Here is an 18,475-nt window from a genome sequence, read left to right as displayed (position 1 = left end):
CTTTTTAGCAGATTTCAGTGAACAAGAAGCAATTTATTTGTCGTCATGGCGACAAAGAAGACCTTCTGGAAAAGAGCGTTGAATGAAGAGAAGAAGGTTTGTTGTGCAGAGTTGTGCAGAGCAATGAGGCATTCACTTGGAACATTAGCATCGCACAAAGCAGACCATACAAGAGGTCTTGCTAACTTCTGGATGCATGGTTGGATGCGTTTTGGGTCCTTGCTTTCCCTGGAAAGGCCAAGAGGAGACTGGCTTTTGGTGTTTTATACATGATATTCGATGTCCAGCCCTGTTTCTAGATGACTCTGGGGGAAAGACAGAGTCTTCCTTGTTGGTAGGTGGCTGAACCTCACTGGTTGCATTTCTGGTGGGCATTTCCAGGGACTGAATTTTGAGATTCAACTGCCAGCTGAACAAACCCCAAATAAGCCAAAAGCATGCATCTCAAAGTGTACTTTGTTCATTTATTTTGACAACTCTAGTGTTTCTTTAATTATTTATAACACTTCATACTTTACTGGAGTAGATTTTTGTAAAAATAATGAAGCCTTAGTAGTATAGCATCTATGATCAGATCTGCAGGGGAAGGGGTAAACAGGCAGTCACTCTGACGTGAGAGGAAAGTAAAATCTAGGCTGGAAGCAAATTCATTGCTAACAGTTTTCAAGCACCAAAGCCCAGGACAGACCTGTGAAGGCCAGCACTTCAAGGGTTAAAAGGAGATTTTTGGGGGGTGCAAATGAATTCCAGAAGAACAGCTTCCTTCAGGAAATGGTGATTCAATGAACTCTGGATTTTTCCCCGTTGTGTATTCATCTTTGGAATGCTGCCAGTGGGGAATTAAGGTAGAGAAGGAAGCTATACTGGGCAGAATGGGGTACACTTCAGTCCGGTGCACATGGGACTGGAGTTGGGCGAGGATGTTTTACTTGAAGCATCACCCTACATAAATTCCAGGACACCAGTAAGAAACACCTTGGAACACTTGATTTTGCAAAGTAGTCTGAATTTCCTCCTAAGTCAGGCCTCAATAAAACGTTGCAACCTCAGGACTCCCAGCAGAAAGGGAACACCTTCCCCAGGCCCTCCCAGTAGCAGGGCTGAGGCCACATCTCGCGTTATGTCTGCGGAGGGTGCACAGGTGAGCATCCTGAGGGATACCCAGCCAGCTGTTTGCAGCTGCTACAGCTTGCCAACACTGGCAAGGGGGTCCTGGCTGATGGGAAACCTGTCCTTTTTGCCCCAGTTCCTGGGGGTTCTTCCCCCAAGGGAGACGGGAGCATCATGAGACTTTCCTCCTTGCAACATAACCCACCACTGGGCATCTGGACACACTGCGGTTGCCCCAAAGAGGCGGAGAAGGAGGGGAAGAGCCCAAAGGTGGTGGTGCATCTCACAGGGGGCAGAGCAGACTTCTAGCAGAAATCTGGCCCCGAAGCAGGGTAGGAAAATATCAGCAGTGCCTGGCGTCAGGTGAGGGGCTGCTGTTGGCCACAAGCCCTCCCTCTGCCCAGATCAGAGCATGTCGGAGGCTACTGAAGACCCAAACCTCATTGCCAAGAGGGCTCCCTCCTTCCCACATGCAAGGCATGTGCTTATTGAAAAGAAAAGCTCATTCTAATGGGAAAATGCTGGAAGAATGCACAGCTACGAAGAGTTTATATATTTAACCCACCCAAGGAATATAATTATTCTTTTTAATCAAGTCTATTCAACCATTTATTACTTTATTCTTCCATTTCAATAGCAGAATGATTAAGATGCAATCTTAAAGGAATTCTTCACAACAATAATAATGTCTCTTATCGCAAGAGGCAGTCTCTGCTCTGTCCTGCAAATTCACGGCATTTAAATATTAAATATATCCAATATATCAAAACCCTCCATTTCACTCCTATAAAACAATTCAGAGGATATGAGGAAGAACCAGAAAGGGTCCCATTACAGTCTGCAAACAAATTCAAAAAAAGGAGAAGGGAAAAACTCCAGCATACATGATGAGCTGCAAATGTAACTCCTGCTCCAAAAGTCCAGCTTCACAGCAGAGCAGGCCTGGGGGATAAGGACATTATCATTTTGAAGACTCATTTATTTCAGCACACGCCGTACATTATATGATCCAGACTTCTTTTAGCTCTTGATTTATTGTCATCTTGTTTTTCAATGCACCATACATTGGTAAGAACAAAACTTCATTTGTACTCTGTCCGGGACACTTTTTTCAAGCTTTTCAGAGCATATAGCAGAATAATAAAAAGGTAGAAAGTAGTGAGCTGTGAATAAAATCTGTGTCTTCTCCATCACAATGGATATCTCAGCAGTAGAGACACAGATGTTGCAGCAAACCGCAAGGCACAGCTGGGCAAGTGGAGAGGTGGCCCTGGCACGTCTGGCTGAGCCACCCCCCGGGCATCGGGGTATCCTGGCCCTTTTGGGGTGGCTCTCAGGACATGTGTCATGTTCCCACTGTATTTTCAGGCTCTTAGTCTGCTTAGCTTGCAAGATACAGTTCTTCTGGCTGAGGTGGAGGTATGGTGTATTTTCTAGGCTAGTTTTTCCTTCTGCTTTTGGGTAGTCTGAAAAGATTTTGGATGGTATGAGCTGTATCTTACATAATTCTAGAGGAGGTCTTTTTGAGGCTTCAGTTACCAACATTTTATATCAGATTACTTCACGTATGGTTGATAAAGGTCTGAGTAAACAATAAATAATACAGAAATGAGCAGGGATTTCTAAGTCTGCAAATTTAATTTATTAAATAGCCCCTGGGACCAGCCCCCATCCATAACTCAATGGCCTGGCAAAGAGATTTCAAAGCTGCCACAAATTTCAAGAGCCTGAAAGTGTTTCAGTTCATCTGTGATATGACGGGGGTCCCAAACAGGCAACAGACGTGGGAGATCATCCCGTGGGGTGGGCAAGACCAGGCAGGGACCTGCCCTGCTGTCAGCGAGCACCACTAGCCACATGAGCCCACAGCTCTTTTTGATTTATGGGGTAGCACAGCACTCCGGGGATCTCATCCAGAACATTGGGACATCAAAACCTTTGCACTGATCTCAATGGCCTTCTGGATATGGCCTCTGTAATCCCAGTACAGGATAATGTCCATTATTTCCCATGCATTTTTAACCCTTCATTGGCAGCTGTATCAAATATCACCAAAATCAGTGCTGCAGGGCAGTCCACTGTCTGCAGAAGTTTAAGCTGGCTGGCTTTCTGATGGCTTTCACAAGGAAGGGCATGGAGGAGGCTGAGCGTGGTCACTGGCGCAGGAGCTGAGCCAGGACACAAGGTCTCCTGTGGCAGAATCCACCATCAGCAAAAAGAGCCCAAAGGTTGGGTTGGCATCTTAATCCCTGCCCAGGGTGACATCTGAGGGTGAACTACTACAGGTCTAAGCCCTTCACCATCACATAGGTCTGCCTGAGCATCTCCTGAGCAAGTTCCTCCTGCTCCAGCTCAATTCCTCTTAACACATGGGAGTAGAGAGACCCTGAGACCACGGTCACTGCAGCATCTCCTAAATATTATCACCAGTGGCCCAGAGATGGAAATGTTACAGTTTGGGCATTTATACCATTATTCATGGTTGCCCTACATGTATTTATTTTTATCTGGAAGCAAGAGGAAGAGGCTGGCCTGCCCATGCAGAGAAGGAGGAAGTCCTTGGGGAGCAGTCGGTAGAGTTCTGGCTGGGCTGGGGGCTGTGCTGGCCTCTGGGCAGGGTGACAGAGACCTTCTGGGTGTGGGGTGCACCTCAGCTTCAGGAAAAAAAATTGCGTGCAAGCTTACAATGTCCCCATCAAATTTTTCTCTTGGCAGCTCCAGCCACCCACATTTCCTTGGGGTGGGGGCTTCCTGCGTGAGAGGGGTGGTGGCTGAGAGCAGAGGGGGGCCCTGTAACCAGAATGCCTTTCTGTGGTTCAGGTGTTATGAACAATAGCAAAACAAATCTGACATAGCTACGGTAACCCACCTGGTGTGCAGCCCGAATTGTGTGGACAATGCACCAGCCATAGCCTAGGAGGTAAGAGCAGTACCCAGGGTGACCCTCAACCCCTCGAAGCACCCATGAGTTAATCAATAAGGGTCGGGTTAATAGGCAAATGCTGAGACCATGTATTCCACCTGGGTGAGCAGGACTTTGAGTGAAATGAGAAATCAAACATTTCTTCAGCGATCTTTGCCAGGCTCATTCCCTGTCTGTTATCATTACCGGCATTGATTTTTTACCTAGTATTCAAGGTTAAGCAAACTGTCTCTACTGTTCAGCCTTGCTGGGTCGGGTATGAAGGAGGCAGGCCTAGAGGCAGACCTCCAAGAGGTGGAGGTACACAGGTGTACAGCACACGCCTTTGCTGGGAGATTTGCTCCCTTCAGTCCTTTTTGTCCCCTCTTTGTTGGGAGCACCTTGAACCTGAGAGTCAGAGCCTTTCATCCCTTTGCAGCTTTTGACTCAAAATCCAGTCCTCCACTCCAGCCATGTCTTCGGAGAAGTTGGACTCCAAGTCAGAAATGCTCTGACTGAGGCTTTTGATGTGTTTCACCTTTATTCCTTCATTCCTCTCATGTCAAGTTGGGACCTGCTCTCCAGCAAGGTGCCAAGACCCGTCCCCACCATAGGGTACCCCACCAAGGCAAGCACCCAAGATGCCCAAAAGCACCAAGAGATGCTGAAATCTGCAACTCCCCTGAAATCAGTCACTCCCAAAAGTGTGTTCGGCCTCTTTTGTCAGAAAACCTTCCTGAACCACCAGCCTTGCTAATTTTTACCACATCCATGTAGTTATCCCCACAGCAAGGCAAGGACTTCACCCTCCAGCCAGGGCTGCCTGTCCCCCCAGGAATAAAGAATACAGCGGTTTCATTTTTTTTTTTAGGTTATGGTATTTAAAAGAGAGGCAACAGATAGGAAAAAATGGATTGAGAGTGGAGAAAACTAAAAGTACCAAGGAGAAGGGAAATGCACAGGGATGGGGATAGGAGTAGATCTACAAGGAAAAAAAGCAGGATTGGCGTAGGGGGACACAGACTGTGGGTTGATTGACATTGATAATATGCAGCTGTGGCCTTGCTTTGACAATGGGCAGCTGTGATCCTACAGCAAAGTGGTTAAATAGCTCTGAGGAGTATAGGAAAAAACCTGGATGAAGCAGAGCGAAGGAGTGTGGTCTGGCCTCTGGAGGATGGAGAAACAGCGTGGACAGTAGAGTCTGACCAATGGTAAAGCTTTTTGCTGCTTACTATTTTATTTGTGTTGCGTTATTTCATGACAGCCGTAACTCAAATTGCAACAGATTGGAAAGGACAGAGGACCTAAACCCTGCTCCTTACTGTGTGAGAAATGTGGACCACAGTCATGGGTGATGTATGGGAGTAGCATCAGTCCCTTTGTTCTGCACCTATATCTGGAGATATTTTCCAGCAAGCTTTGTCCCAGAATGGTAGAAATTAAATGCAAATTTTTGCTCTTCCTCTCAGGAAAGAGCAGGGATATGTCTGTGTAGGAGGGAGCTTTGAGAGGTATGTGAGAAGGAGCAGGGGGCTCACAGGCTTGGTGTGCCCACACTTTGACTGGGGCTGCTTCTCCCTGGTGGGAGGGGCAGAGCAGCTAATGAAGAATTAAATTAGGCTGTGAAAAGGGCTGAAACCCTTTTTGCTCGTGCCAGCATCAGTGGGAGATCTGGGTCTCTGAAGACTCTGAAAGCCAAAATAAATGGTCCCAAAGTGCCTTCTGGGAGTCAGGCTCCAGCCTGAAGCTTTTCCTGGTAAAATGCCCAGACTTGGGCTCCACAGCCAGTTGTCACTGGGTTGTTGGCCTGGGTGGGGAAGGAGACTTTCACCGCTGTGATGTGGTCAGCTAGGGGCTGAAGGACATTGGCCTCTTCCAGTTGATTGTCCATGGGATCAATGGAAATGGCAGAAATGAGCCCACAGGGCTGGGATGGAGCAAACTCCTCTTACCCATGCCCACCACAGGGGCTCCAAATGAGCTTAGGAGACAGGGGAGGTGGTGCTGGGCATCTGTGTGCCCTTCCCTAGCCTCCTGCAGCCCCCTGCACTGCTGCTTGCACCAGCCAACTCGCAGACCCCAGAAGGGGTGGGAACCCAGATGCATCCCAAGTGCCTGCCTGTCTGTACATCCAATGCTCTATTATTATTAATGATCATAATGATAATTCAGCCTATTCCTATCGTGTGTTCCTGTGAAAAAAAGACACACACACACACACCCCAAACCTGGATATAGTAATGAAATTTTCTTTTGGCCTCCATAAAATATTTCCAAGTCATTATACAAAGAGCAGAGTTGAAAAGGAGCTGCGTACAATTGTCATAAAATGTAATTAATTTTGAGTAATTCACAATGGAGAAAAAGTGCTGTAGAGAGTAAATTGGACAGGAGACTTCTGTGCCAGGGAGATGAGGTTTTGAAAGGCTGCTGACTAATACAGCACTGACCTGAAAGCAAATCCTTACATTCATGCTGGACCGGCTGTTTCCATGACAACAGTTGTTATTAGTAACTGAAAATGTATTGCTGTTACGAGTGGCAGCATATTTTTTTCAGTTGAATTCAAGAGCAGCTGGGTACTTTACTCATGAAGATAAAGTGCTCAGATTGCTACAACACTAATGTTATGTGCTGCACCTCTCATAACACGAACCTTATACTTACACATGATACAAAGAGATGTGTGGATTGCTTTAGGGAAAAAACCTCTGAAATCATTGCGTAAATGGCAACTTGTATCAGAGAAATCAAAAGAAAATAACCATGGTCATCACTGTGCTTTAAATTAACTCTTTAGTGAAATTCCCTGGGGATTCAGGCTGACTGGAGTGTTCAAGTAACAGGTAAATCCTGTTAGGAGCTAGGCGAGCTAGCCTGACATCCCGGGATGTAATGCCTGCCTCCTGAGAGCCACTGAGGACATCCTACCCTTTAAATGTTGCTTCTCATGCAACATTCCCGCCCCCCCCCCCCCCCCCCTTGTTCCTGTCCTGAGAGCAGAACATTTTATGATCTTTGAGGGGAAAAAAAACTTGCAGAGAAAAACTCTCCCCTGGTACAGACCTGTGCGATGCCACTGGCTTTAATAGCATCCCCCTGATGATGAACAAGACCAGATTCCAAAGGGCTTGGGGCTGAGCTGGGGCCACCATCCTCCAGATGAGCTGGTCCTGCCAGTCGCCCTGGCCTCTCTCCAGCTCGCCGCCCCTGGATGGTAACCAGAAGGCTCTGGTTGGACACCAGTGGCAGCTAAACCCATTTAAGCTCCATGAAGTTTGACTGTGGCTGTTGCACCAGTGTATGTTTCAGATGCTCCACTGTGGGTCCAGCGAAGGGGGTAAGTGAGAGAGGAGTATAGCCCAGGAAAGCATCAGTTGTCAAAGTTGCTCATGTAGGCAAGATTGTGTGTTATATTGTATGAATGAGTCTGCAAATAGCAATAACATATTCAGGAAGCAAATAAGTTACAATCCATAATCAAAAAATGTTGCAAATTACATCCTTAATAGATTACATTTATAATCTACTTGAAAGAGATCTTTAGGCACTTAATTGACATATTCCAAGATAGCTATAACATATTGGCTAGTTAGATACCAATTGACATACTTATTAAATATCAATTAGCGCATTCCATAATTTGGTACCTAATTAGCTCGCTATAGCTATTCTATCAAATGCCAATTAAATGCTTGAAATTTCTTACAAGTTGGCTGTACTAAGATAATAATTAAGAATGCATTGCTTAAGTCATTTTTAGTTAATTACATGGCAAACTAATTTTGGCTACACACATTAGACCTTTCAATAAAACCCTCTTTATCAATCAATTGGTATCTAATGAAGTCATTATTCTTCTGCTACATCTGAATGAAAGGCTGCTTTGCCATTCTCCTGGTGGCTGTATTTAGGTGGATCTCGGCATGGATGTGGGGCTCTGTGTGCCCCCCAGCCCAGGGTCTCCGGTAGGGGTGCAAAATGCCCCATTGCCAGCCCGGGGAGCAGTCCCTGTCCCCCCATCTGTGGAGGCAGGAGCCCTGTGGTGTCTGGGGGGAGGGTGGGTGTGCAGGAGTCGCTGTGGTGGCCCCCTGGTGCTGCCACCGCTCCAGCCATCTGCAGCGTGGAGGGCTCAGCACCAACCCACCCTGCAGCAGCTGCATGCAGGCTGGTGTGCAAGAGCCACGGTGCCCGAGAAGGGCTGGAGAGGCGTGAGCTTGTGCTGGGAGTGAGGGGCCAGTTGTCTGGAGCTGCTCTGGGGCATGGGAAGTGAGAGGGTGGAGGAGGCTGGAGCTGTTGGAGCTGCTTCAGCGAGATGGAAGAACATGTAAGCATGAACTTGTGCTGATCCAGTACAGGAACATGTCTCCCTGAGCTCTTTATGTCCCCTGCGGCAACAGAGCACCACTCAAAAATTAAAAATAGCACACTGTATCGATGTCTTCTCCCTTTTCCTCAACAGTTATGAGTCAGCTGCCTGATTAGTCTATTGCTGTATGTAGAACATCTTTTATGTCGGAGGAATTTATTGCATTAAGGTAGGAGTTTTGTGTATACTTGTGGATGTGATGACCCCCTGGATGAACAGTTCTTTGTTGGAGGGAACTGTACAGTGCCTGCCCTGTTCCTCTGACTCACCCAGTGCTTAGCTGGGCAGCTGCGGGTCCTGGAACAGCCAAACTGTCATCGTGGCCCTGGGAGACCTCTGGGGGCTGCTGGCTGTGAATGACAGGTTGGAAGTTTGGCTACAGACCGCAGTGAGTACAAAGACTTACGTGGTAAACTGTAACGCACATCACTTCAGGATGGTGCATGGGGGGTGGCTGCACATCATCCAAGAACATACACAGGAGATACTGCTCTGAACCCTCTCTTTGTCTCTCATTTTGACTGTAGATTAATGGACTTCTAGTGCCCAGCATTTTGCCCACAGGTTCTAGTCGTCTTTTTAGTTACTTCTAATAATTATAATGAAAGACATGCCAAAAATACCCATATTTCCGGTTTTCCAGTTTTTCTCACATGCGTGTTTGTGTATGTGCATAATTGAGCAAAGTGATTTCGATGAGGAGGGATTTTTCAAAATTGTATGGGATGTCTGAATTTCCTTTGGGCACTCAGAAGGTGTTGCATCCTCCTGCAGAACATGTCTCAGGATGCTGGCAGAGGTGGCCTGGGGCACAGGGAAAGGGGCACACACCAGTCCAGGAGGGCTGGAATGGGTTTTCCTCAGCACTGGATGCAATCAGCCTGGGTATGCTGCTTACCCTTCCCCATGGACCATCCGCTGTTGGTTCTCCGCACCAGAGCCCCATCCAAGCAGTGTCTCTGTGGAGTGACAACTCATGTCCCTTCATCCCTGTGCAGAAGTGAGGGGTTGTGTGCCCATACTAGGAGTGGGGAAGAGCAATTCACTGTGTGGGGCTTGACAACTACATTTTTTACATCAAGCAAAGCCAGAAGCTTGAACAAATGCCTTTGTGGTGACAGAATGAAAGGGCTGCACAATTTTTTCTTCGTTTTGACATAATGAAAAAAGGCTTTTGACAAAATCCATTCTGCCCTTTGAATGAAGTTATTTGTTTGACTAAATGCACTGACTCCATCCAAATTATTTATTAGACTTGCTTGACATTGCAGGCAACCTGGATTCCCACAGAGCTGGGGGCAAGAGGTGGGTGCTGGATTAATCTCATCAACAGATAACAAGGCAAACCTAGTAAAGAGCTGCTTTTTGCTTAAGAAAGAAGGGAATGGGGGGATCCAAGAACTGCACATCTTGCAGGCTTGGTCTGGGACACTCAGGTTGGGCTATTTTCTTTTGACAGGTCCATGACACTGTCAATAAAGTCATCACTGGGTATCTGTGCTGCTACTGTTGTCACTGTCAGTTTTTCAGAGGTTTCACTAGATCATGATTTGGGGGGGGGGGGGAACCAACCCTGATGCACTGGAAGAAGGATTCCAGCCCCTCTCCCTGTGGGCTTAGAAGTAAAGAAGGGAAGAGAAATCTCTGCTGAAGACAGAGGAAAAAGGAGAAGGAGGAAATAAATCATCTGAACACACAGTGGAACAGAAAGGGAAATGAGAAAATCAGGAGAAAAGGGCTGTATGAAAGAAAAGAGCACAGCTAGACAAAAGGATGCCACAATTACAGAAGGAGTTGGGAAAGGCCTTACAAAAAGCAGTTAAGTCATGTACTTTAGAAGGTATGAAGAAGAGAGGGAAACAGCAGTAGGGGTGGGAGCCATGCTGAACGTTATTGAGAAGTCCTTGTGTTCCCAGGTTATGTTTGCGGAGGTGATGTGGCCTGGGAGCAAGAATAGAAGCCAAGTCAGCCGGTGTTCATGCTGGTTCCCCAAGCACCAGCATCATCTTCCCTCTCCTACACTCCCTGCTGTCCCCTTGATGTCAGCATTGAGGCAGCTCTGCAGAGTGCCCTGGGTGCAGGGACACGTGAGCCTGGAGACAGAGCTGAGGGGCATCTTTTAGGGACTTACTGCCCAGGTGATGGCATGCAAGAACCAGGACAACCTGAAGAGATGTAGGAGCTGAGGGCGCCAAGAGTGTGTACAGCCAGAGCTCAGCAGCAGCCTGTGAATCCAGGGGAGCCAGGTCCTCCGACAAGCCCTCACTCCTGTACACCCACTGGAGAACCCTGGGGTGCCCTTGTCCTGGAACGCCTCACCATGTGTGGGGCCACTGACTGCATGACTCATGGTACTGAGGAAATACTGCCTGTGTATGAGAAACTCTACAGAGGGGAGACCCATCCCCTGTGGCTGTCAGGGAGATAGCTGGGCCTTTAGCTAGGACACAAAGCCCTAAGCAAGGGAGGGGAAGTACAGAAACTTTTATTCAGGATCCTCCACTATAGACATCCTTGATTATTCGCTGTTTTCACATTTGTGTTTCCCCTTTCCCCATGAAGCTACCTCCTCTCTTCCTCCCTCCCTTGGATGATGGTACCTCACAGGTTTGTGAGGGTGGCCAGGCATGCTTTAATTGAACACAGCTTCTAATTGCCTGACATCTCCTGGTAGAAGGGATACATGGGACTCTAAAAGATGTGATTTCTCCTGGGAATGAGATGATGACACGTCACTCACACATGCAAATGTCGAGTGAACCACTGTGCTGATGGCACCTCTTGCCTACTGTGTAAGACCTTGTTGGGTTCCTTATAAGCAGACAAAATTAATCCAGGTTTTAATAATGAATAAGACAATGAGGAGGACTAGCCAGCCCCAAGAAGAAGACGTCTCACTGGGACTCTGTTGATGATCCCACCACAGCTTGTGGTGCTCCCTGTAACAGGGTTCTGAGCTGAAAGTCCTCCCCACAGCATTTCCCCTCCTCTTTAACCTGAGGATCAGTTAGTTTGCAGCCCTGTAGCTTAGGGATTTGTTAATTTAAAGCCCCTTTACAGATCAAATGCAGCCACTCTAGAGCTGCGCAAGGCTCTCCCGTATGGCCCTCACTGGGAGGGAGGGAGGCACATACCTGTCTCTGACGCTTTGAACGCAGCTGCCAAACTGGGTCACTTTGTCAGAGCTCAGCATCAGAGAGGCAGGTCTTTCCTGGCAAATTGCCTTGAGCTTGCTGAGCAGAACAGTGCCCAGAAGGAGGTGGGTGATCGGAGGGTGCAAGAGCCCAGCCCCAAACACAGGGCTTGCCTGAGCAACAAGGCGTTTTGCCACGGTTTAAACACCTAAGCCCAAACCTCAAGGCTGTAGTTCTCCCCCCTGATCTTCCATGACTGCTGCTGGAGCTGCCTGTACTCTGCCACTTACTTATCTGAAATTATGCCCATACCTGCCCGACTTGGGACAGGGTTGAAAAAGTCACAGTGATGCAGGAACAAGGTGTTCCTCTGCCGCTGCAGAGTGCCCCAGCAGCAGCCCCTGCTGGCTCTGCCCCAGGCATCCCCAGCTCTGCAATGCCTCTGCTGAGCATGGCTGTTTGTGTTTCAATCTTGGTGGCCATTGCAACAGCCAAATGTAAGTCAGTCATCTGCCTTTTCTTGGGCAAGACCTGTTCTGGCAGCCTATGTGAGGAAAGTGGGCTGGGTGGGATGATCATTCATCTGGGTCACCCTTTTGTTCAATTTTCCATTGACCAAATGTAAATTTTTACCCCTTTTTATCTGCATCCCTCACTGACTTGGCCTGAGCTCAGTCACTGTCAGTGGAAATTACTGACATCTGAAATGCTGACTCTGAGGTTACTGAAACTAAACTAATACAACCAGCCACTCGTGTACTGTGCGGAGGCAAACAGCTCTCTCCCCTTCCCACCCTTCCTCTGCTGGGTGCTTTTGTGGTGCTTCTCAGGTGGGGTTTCACACCTCTGTGCTAACGGCCCCTGAGCTCCTGCCTGGTGGCGGTGGGTGGCCAGGGCAGGCTGAGATGGGCTCAATGACTCGCAGGTGACCTTGGAGTTACTTATTCTTGAAAGCCAGAATCGTGCATCACAGGGAGCGGGACCTTCCATTTACGTAAGGGGAAAAATGAAATCAGCCTGTTTTGCGGCTCTGCGGCTATGGGAATGGGACAGCTCCTCTCCCCCCACCAAAAAACCCAGCCATGCCGTGGCCTAGTGTCACGTTGACTAAACCTGAGAGCAAAAAAATGCAGAAAATCTGTGGAAATTACCAGGCAGAATGAAACTACCGGAGGAAAATTGTGCAACTTTTCATATTTGACTTTGGTGCGAGGATCCGGCGTTACGGGAAATATTTGCCACGGTGCTATTAATAAAACCTGCTGAACAAATATGGAGCTCCTAAACAGTTATCCTGCGCATTAATAATCAGATACTGCATAATATTTAATCTAACCATTTAGTCTGTGACGGGACTAGCTGTTCCTTTGCTTTTAATTACAGCTTTCATTTTAAGCTAACTGTACAAATTGGTGAGATTTATGAAGCATCACTGAACACCATAGCTCTGCCTGCCTTGTGGCTCTACAATTAAAATGCTCATTTTTGAACACTAGATTTGGTTAATCTGCTAAAGAACCCTTGAAGTCATTTAGACAAATATTTTAGCCTTCATGCCTTTCTGAATGAACACGGGGCATGGGAAATCAAAACCAGTTCAAAGTCGGTGCACAGCAACGACCATGGAGCTTTGTCCAACTCTGAAAAGGCAGCAAAGAGACCTTCGGTATCTGGCATGTGTTTGGGATGAGATGGGCATTTCCACTTGCTTTTCATTAATGCATTCTGGTTTTGTCCCCTTGCTTCTCCTGAACAAGTCTATTGCTTCTGTAAGCGAGTTATCTCAAATCTCTGGGTGAGTAGCTGCACCATGAATAAGAAAAGGACGACGTTATGTTGGTGAGCAGGATGCAGGACTCCTGTCCAGGCTGTCTGAAGACTTGAGGTTTCTGTGTGTTGGTGCAGTACTCATCTGGTTTTGTGTTTTGAAGGCTCTGTCGCTGGAGCACTGCAGAAACACAGAATACAGACATCACCTTTGCCTTACAAAAGAAATTATCCTCGATGACGAGAAACACTGCTGGTTCTTCCTTGGGAGATTTAGTGCTACAGACTGAGCTCTTCACCACCCCATCAGGAAACAGCTCCATCCAAATCTCCACAATGGGCAGTGAGTTATCCAGCTAAACCTGACTGTCTTCGCCCTCTCCCTTTACATAGAAGGTCAGAGTTGGAAGTCTGCTTTCCTTTTCTGCATTGTCCCAGTAATCCCACTGTGGAAATCAGGCAGCCTCATGTAAGGGCAGTGTGGGTTTGCTGAACTCTTACCCAGCTTGGTTCTGGCTCACATACAGTCTCCACACAGCTCTGACCATGTGAGGAAGACAGTTGTTGGTGCACAGGAGTTCCTTATGGAAAAGGAGTATTGCAGGGTGATTTTTGTCAGGGCTAAGACAGAACAATATTGCCTTGGAACAAAGCAGAGCAAGAAGCTGCATCCCCTCGTAGGGGCAATAGGAGATGATGTGTCAGCCCTGCTGTGACACAAGCAAAGCAGGCAGTTGCCCAGGCCAGCAGCCTGAAGTATGGGCACACATGGGATGCTCCAAGGCTTCTAAAAGCTGCTGCACACACGTAACAGCTCCAAAGTGAAAACAGACTCATTCCCTCTGGCAATCCTTTCTGCAAAGACAGGTGGAGGGGAAGCCCTTTCCCTTCTAGCATCACCACTCCACCCTTCCTAGACCCCTCCTCTGCACTTGCAAACATCTTCCCCACATTTACCCTCTCCTTCAGAGCTAGGTGGGAGCTCAGCTGGTCCCACATGTTCCACAGGGCTGTGTCCGCGTTGTGCATGCCTGCCAGCAGCCACCCTGTCCCTGCATCCTATGACCCGGCATTATGGCTCCTTGCACCTCACGCAGCACCAGCTTGTCTCTCTCTGTTTCGTTTCTGAGCAGGGCAGCCTGTGTCTACGAGGAAATGAAAACTCGAAAGAGTGATTGCCAGTCCCAGCAGCCCCCTCACATGGCTCCTTTCTCACCCAGCCCACCTCCCGCTCATCCTGGGAGGTGGGAGGCTGACTCAGCCTCTGGCAGGCTCCTGCCGCCCGCAGGGTCCCTCTAACCTCACGCTGGGGACTTGCAGGGGAAACCTCCTGGGGCAAGTGAAGAAGTCTTGCTGTGGCCACCAGCCATGCATGCTGGTGCTGGCACTTCATGCTGAGTGATACCACTGTCACCAGCAGACAGCATCAGTACTGTGGTGCCCGCTCTGCCTCCCACCCTGCCTTGCTCCGCTTCCCTTCAGTCCTTGCTCTTTTCTGTCACTCCTGTTTTCAGTACTTTTACCCCCTTCTCTTGTTTTTTTTTTGTTCTTGTTCTGCTCCAATTCCTCCTGAGGAAGGCAGAAATGTGTTGGCCTTTAAAATGCCTCTTTCCCTGCTGATGGGGCGGTGTATGTCCTGGGGGTGAGGGTCTGGATCAAGGATCCCACTGTTTTTTGCACACAATCTGAATCTCTCTGCCATCAGCTGCCATGGGCAACCTGGAAGCGCAAAGCACGGGGAGAGCAGCCCCCATGCCATCTCCCCAAGCTGGAAGCCTTTCCAAGCCACGCTGCTACGGGTGGCAGTGGTTATCTTCTTGGCAGAGGGCTGAGCTGTTCCAGTCCAGCTAAATCTGGACCACTGAGGTGGATTCCTGTGTGTCTTCTATAAAGGAGCCCAGGCCCCACCTGAAGACAGAGCGAGTTGAAGGAACCCTTCTTCCTTTAGGAATTTGTCCCAGTGCTTTTAATTGCCATATCTTCTGAAAATATGTGCCTTGTTCCCAAGTGGAATATGTCCACCTTCAGCTTCCAGCCTCTTCATCTTGTTCTGCCTTTCCCTGGCAGACGTATAAGCTCTGTAGTACCAGACATTTATATTTTAAGTTATTTTTTATTCTTTATTTTGTTAACATAAACAATGAGTTCTACAAACCTCTCATTTCAAAACATGTTCTGTTGCTGTGTTCTGATTTACTTGGCTGTTTTCTGAATATTTTGACATCTGATTTAAAGCATGGATGCCAGAGCTATGCAGTTTGGCCACACTGCTCCGGCAGCACCAGGAAGCCGGTAAGAGCACCACCCCTGTGCCCCACACACCCCACTCCCCACCAGATGCACCCCGTGTGCTGCGGCAGGAACTCCTGTTCACGGGTTCCACCATCCTCCAGAGAGACTTGGCTTTGGGAAGATCCTGCTTGGAGCTTCTGTTTTCCAGGCTGGCTCCGTGCTCTTTGCTCCCCATGCAACTCGCAACCGTATTAAATTCCTTTCATTGTGATCAGGCGCGGTCTATGGGGTGCCCCACACTGCTCCGTGTGCCTGTGTGGGGCTGGGTCTCCACTGCGCACCAGCTCGCTGGCCTCTGTGCGATCTGCAGGTATGAGAGACCAGTGGTACTCTCATAGTTACCTCCAGCTCTTTGATGGGAGGACTGGAACTGGACAGCCTTCTGACTACTGGTGGTCCCTGCACGTAGCCACCAAGTTCCCTCCCTTCTCGCCCTCCCCACAGTGACCCCTCCCCGGGAGCCGCTCAGCCCCTCGCTCTGCTGCTCTCCACGGCAGTCACAGGGGCACGTAGGGCACGGAGAGCTCCGGTCCTGCAGCGCCTGGCACCTCCCCAGGCAGGGCAGCTACATCCACACGTGGGAGAAGACCCACTCTGGGCACAGAATGGGGGTTATTCTTCAGTTATTATTAGAAATCATCCTGGAGTCACTCAGTAACTGCAGACTTATACATGGCGTGAGACTGGGAGCCTCCAGCCGCTGAAGGCAGCGGTGTATCAGCTCATATCACACAGCACTGCCGGAGACGAGGGGTGTGAAACTAGCTACTGAGTGCAAAACAAGAAAGGAGGGGGTTTATGCAGGTCATGACCTGGAGCAGAAAATCCTGGGTTTTTTTCAGTTCTTTCCATAGATTTTGTTATGCTCATGAAAACTATCCTTCCACTCTGTCCTGGAATAAGGACACTGACAGTGGCTGGCAAACAGCCTGAGTTCACATCCATTCTGGGATCACCCAGCTTTTCCTAGGTCCTGCACATGAAATTATAGCTGTCTTGAGAGCACACGGGAGAACCTGGGGGTTGCATGAGATGCAGAAAGCTCAGCCTGCTTCATGGTCAGCCTTGGGCTGAACACAGCATGGTGGCACAGATTATGTTGTTCTTTGTGTCCGTTGGCTTAGTCCAAGACAGTAAAATGCTGGTCATCCCATTCATCTTTGAACAGAGAACCATCCCCGAAGCACAGTATGAGCAGGATGTCTCATGTGCTCACTGAGCTCCCCCATCAGCTCTGCCTGTCTACTGGGGTTCCTACTAGGTACTGAAGCCCTGTCTCAATGGCTGTCCACTTTCACCCTTCAAACAAAAATATATTGGTTGTAGATGCTCATGCTGATTTAACTATAAAAGAGGATCTGTCCGGCACTCAGACCTACTAGAGGGGGCAGAGAAAGGTAAAGTGCATGCATGTATATCAATTTCAGTAATAATACCTCTCAGTGAAGGTCAGGAAAGAAGAATATGAGGCAAGATGAAATACCTAACTGGTCTGTATAAGTAGCTAGAAGTATTCTGGAAGACAGCAGGTTAATAAAGGATTTACAGCATGATAATAAGAATAAAATGTAGTCATAGGAGTAGTCAAGCCCTGGAGATGAAAGGTCTTTCAAGTGAATGAAAGTCTAACACTGTCCATCTAAATCATGACTGGGGTACAAGCAAAAACAGAAAAAGCAGCTCCAGTTCTCCAGTGCTGGAAGACACTGAGACAATCCTCTGGTGTTGATACAATGTGCACTGCCCTCCCAAAGCACTGGTTACCAGTTAAGGTTTTTGGAGAGCATCTCAGTATTTTGACGTAAGTTGTGACAGGACTGAAAAGAAACAATGAGGAAAAGGTTGAAATATTGGCATGCCATGTTGCACCTTTAAGGAGGTGATTACCACAAGTAGTTGGGCTAGATTCTGTGAACAAAACATCAGTATTGATACATCCCTGTTCATTATATTTGCATTCTTGTACCTTCAGGACACAGCAATGAGATGGAAGCTCTCCAAAGAGGACTCTCTTGCCCTGAGGGCGGGCAGGTGGATGGTGAAGCAGCAGCATGTATATACAGTTTCACTTTGTCAACGAACCCAAAATGATGAAGAAAACAGTGAAAAGTCATTATGAGTCTGTGGAAGACAGACCTTGTGGAAGAGTCTCAGAGGACACTCCCGTACATATAGGCTGATGCAGATCAGAGAAGGTAATTACATATGTAAGTCTGTGTTATTTCCCTAAAGGAATGATATGGTCAACTGAAATGTTGGAAGGAAAGCATATTTATTCAATTATACCCCCCCACACTTTTGTAAACAAGTAAGTCTCTGAAAGGATATGATTAGGGCCACAAAAAGGAAGTAGTAGACTGGAGGGAGAAGTAAGATTAAATTAAATTTCAGAACCATTTGAACATCTCATAACACTGTGTGCAATTATTACGACACTGGGAGTGGTCTTGGAAGGTGTTGGTTTCCCTCCCTTCACTGCAAAAACGTGCTGTGTGACTTACAGGAGAAGTAAGTCACGCTACTCCCTTCTGCTTTCTTACGACTTTTTAATTTGGAAGGACCAGTGTTTTCTGCCTGACTCCACTAAGCCCCTTGAAGGGCGGAAAGATTATTTTTTTAAAAAATAAATTATTTAAAGGTAAAAATTTGTCTTTGTGGAAACTAAGGGTCAATTTTGATGTATGTTGTGCATAAACTCATCTTTTGGAGAAAATACAAGACAGTCTTCATGTAGAAGTTTTGCTTTCAAATTTTAGAAGTACTCTAATCATAAAGGTTTTTATTAAGAATTCTAAAACAGAGTCACAAAATACTTACAAAGTTATAGCTAATCCTAACTGAACTTTTCAGATTCACAGTATATGAGATTTTGGCTTTTCAGTCAGTTCTGTAATCTGC

This window comes from Falco punctatus, assembly GCF_963210335.1.
Source record: "Falco punctatus genome assembly, chromosome: 10".
Classification (NCBI taxonomy): domain Eukaryota; kingdom Metazoa; phylum Chordata; class Aves; order Falconiformes; family Falconidae; genus Falco; species Falco punctatus.
This window is presented reverse-complemented; position numbering follows the sequence as displayed.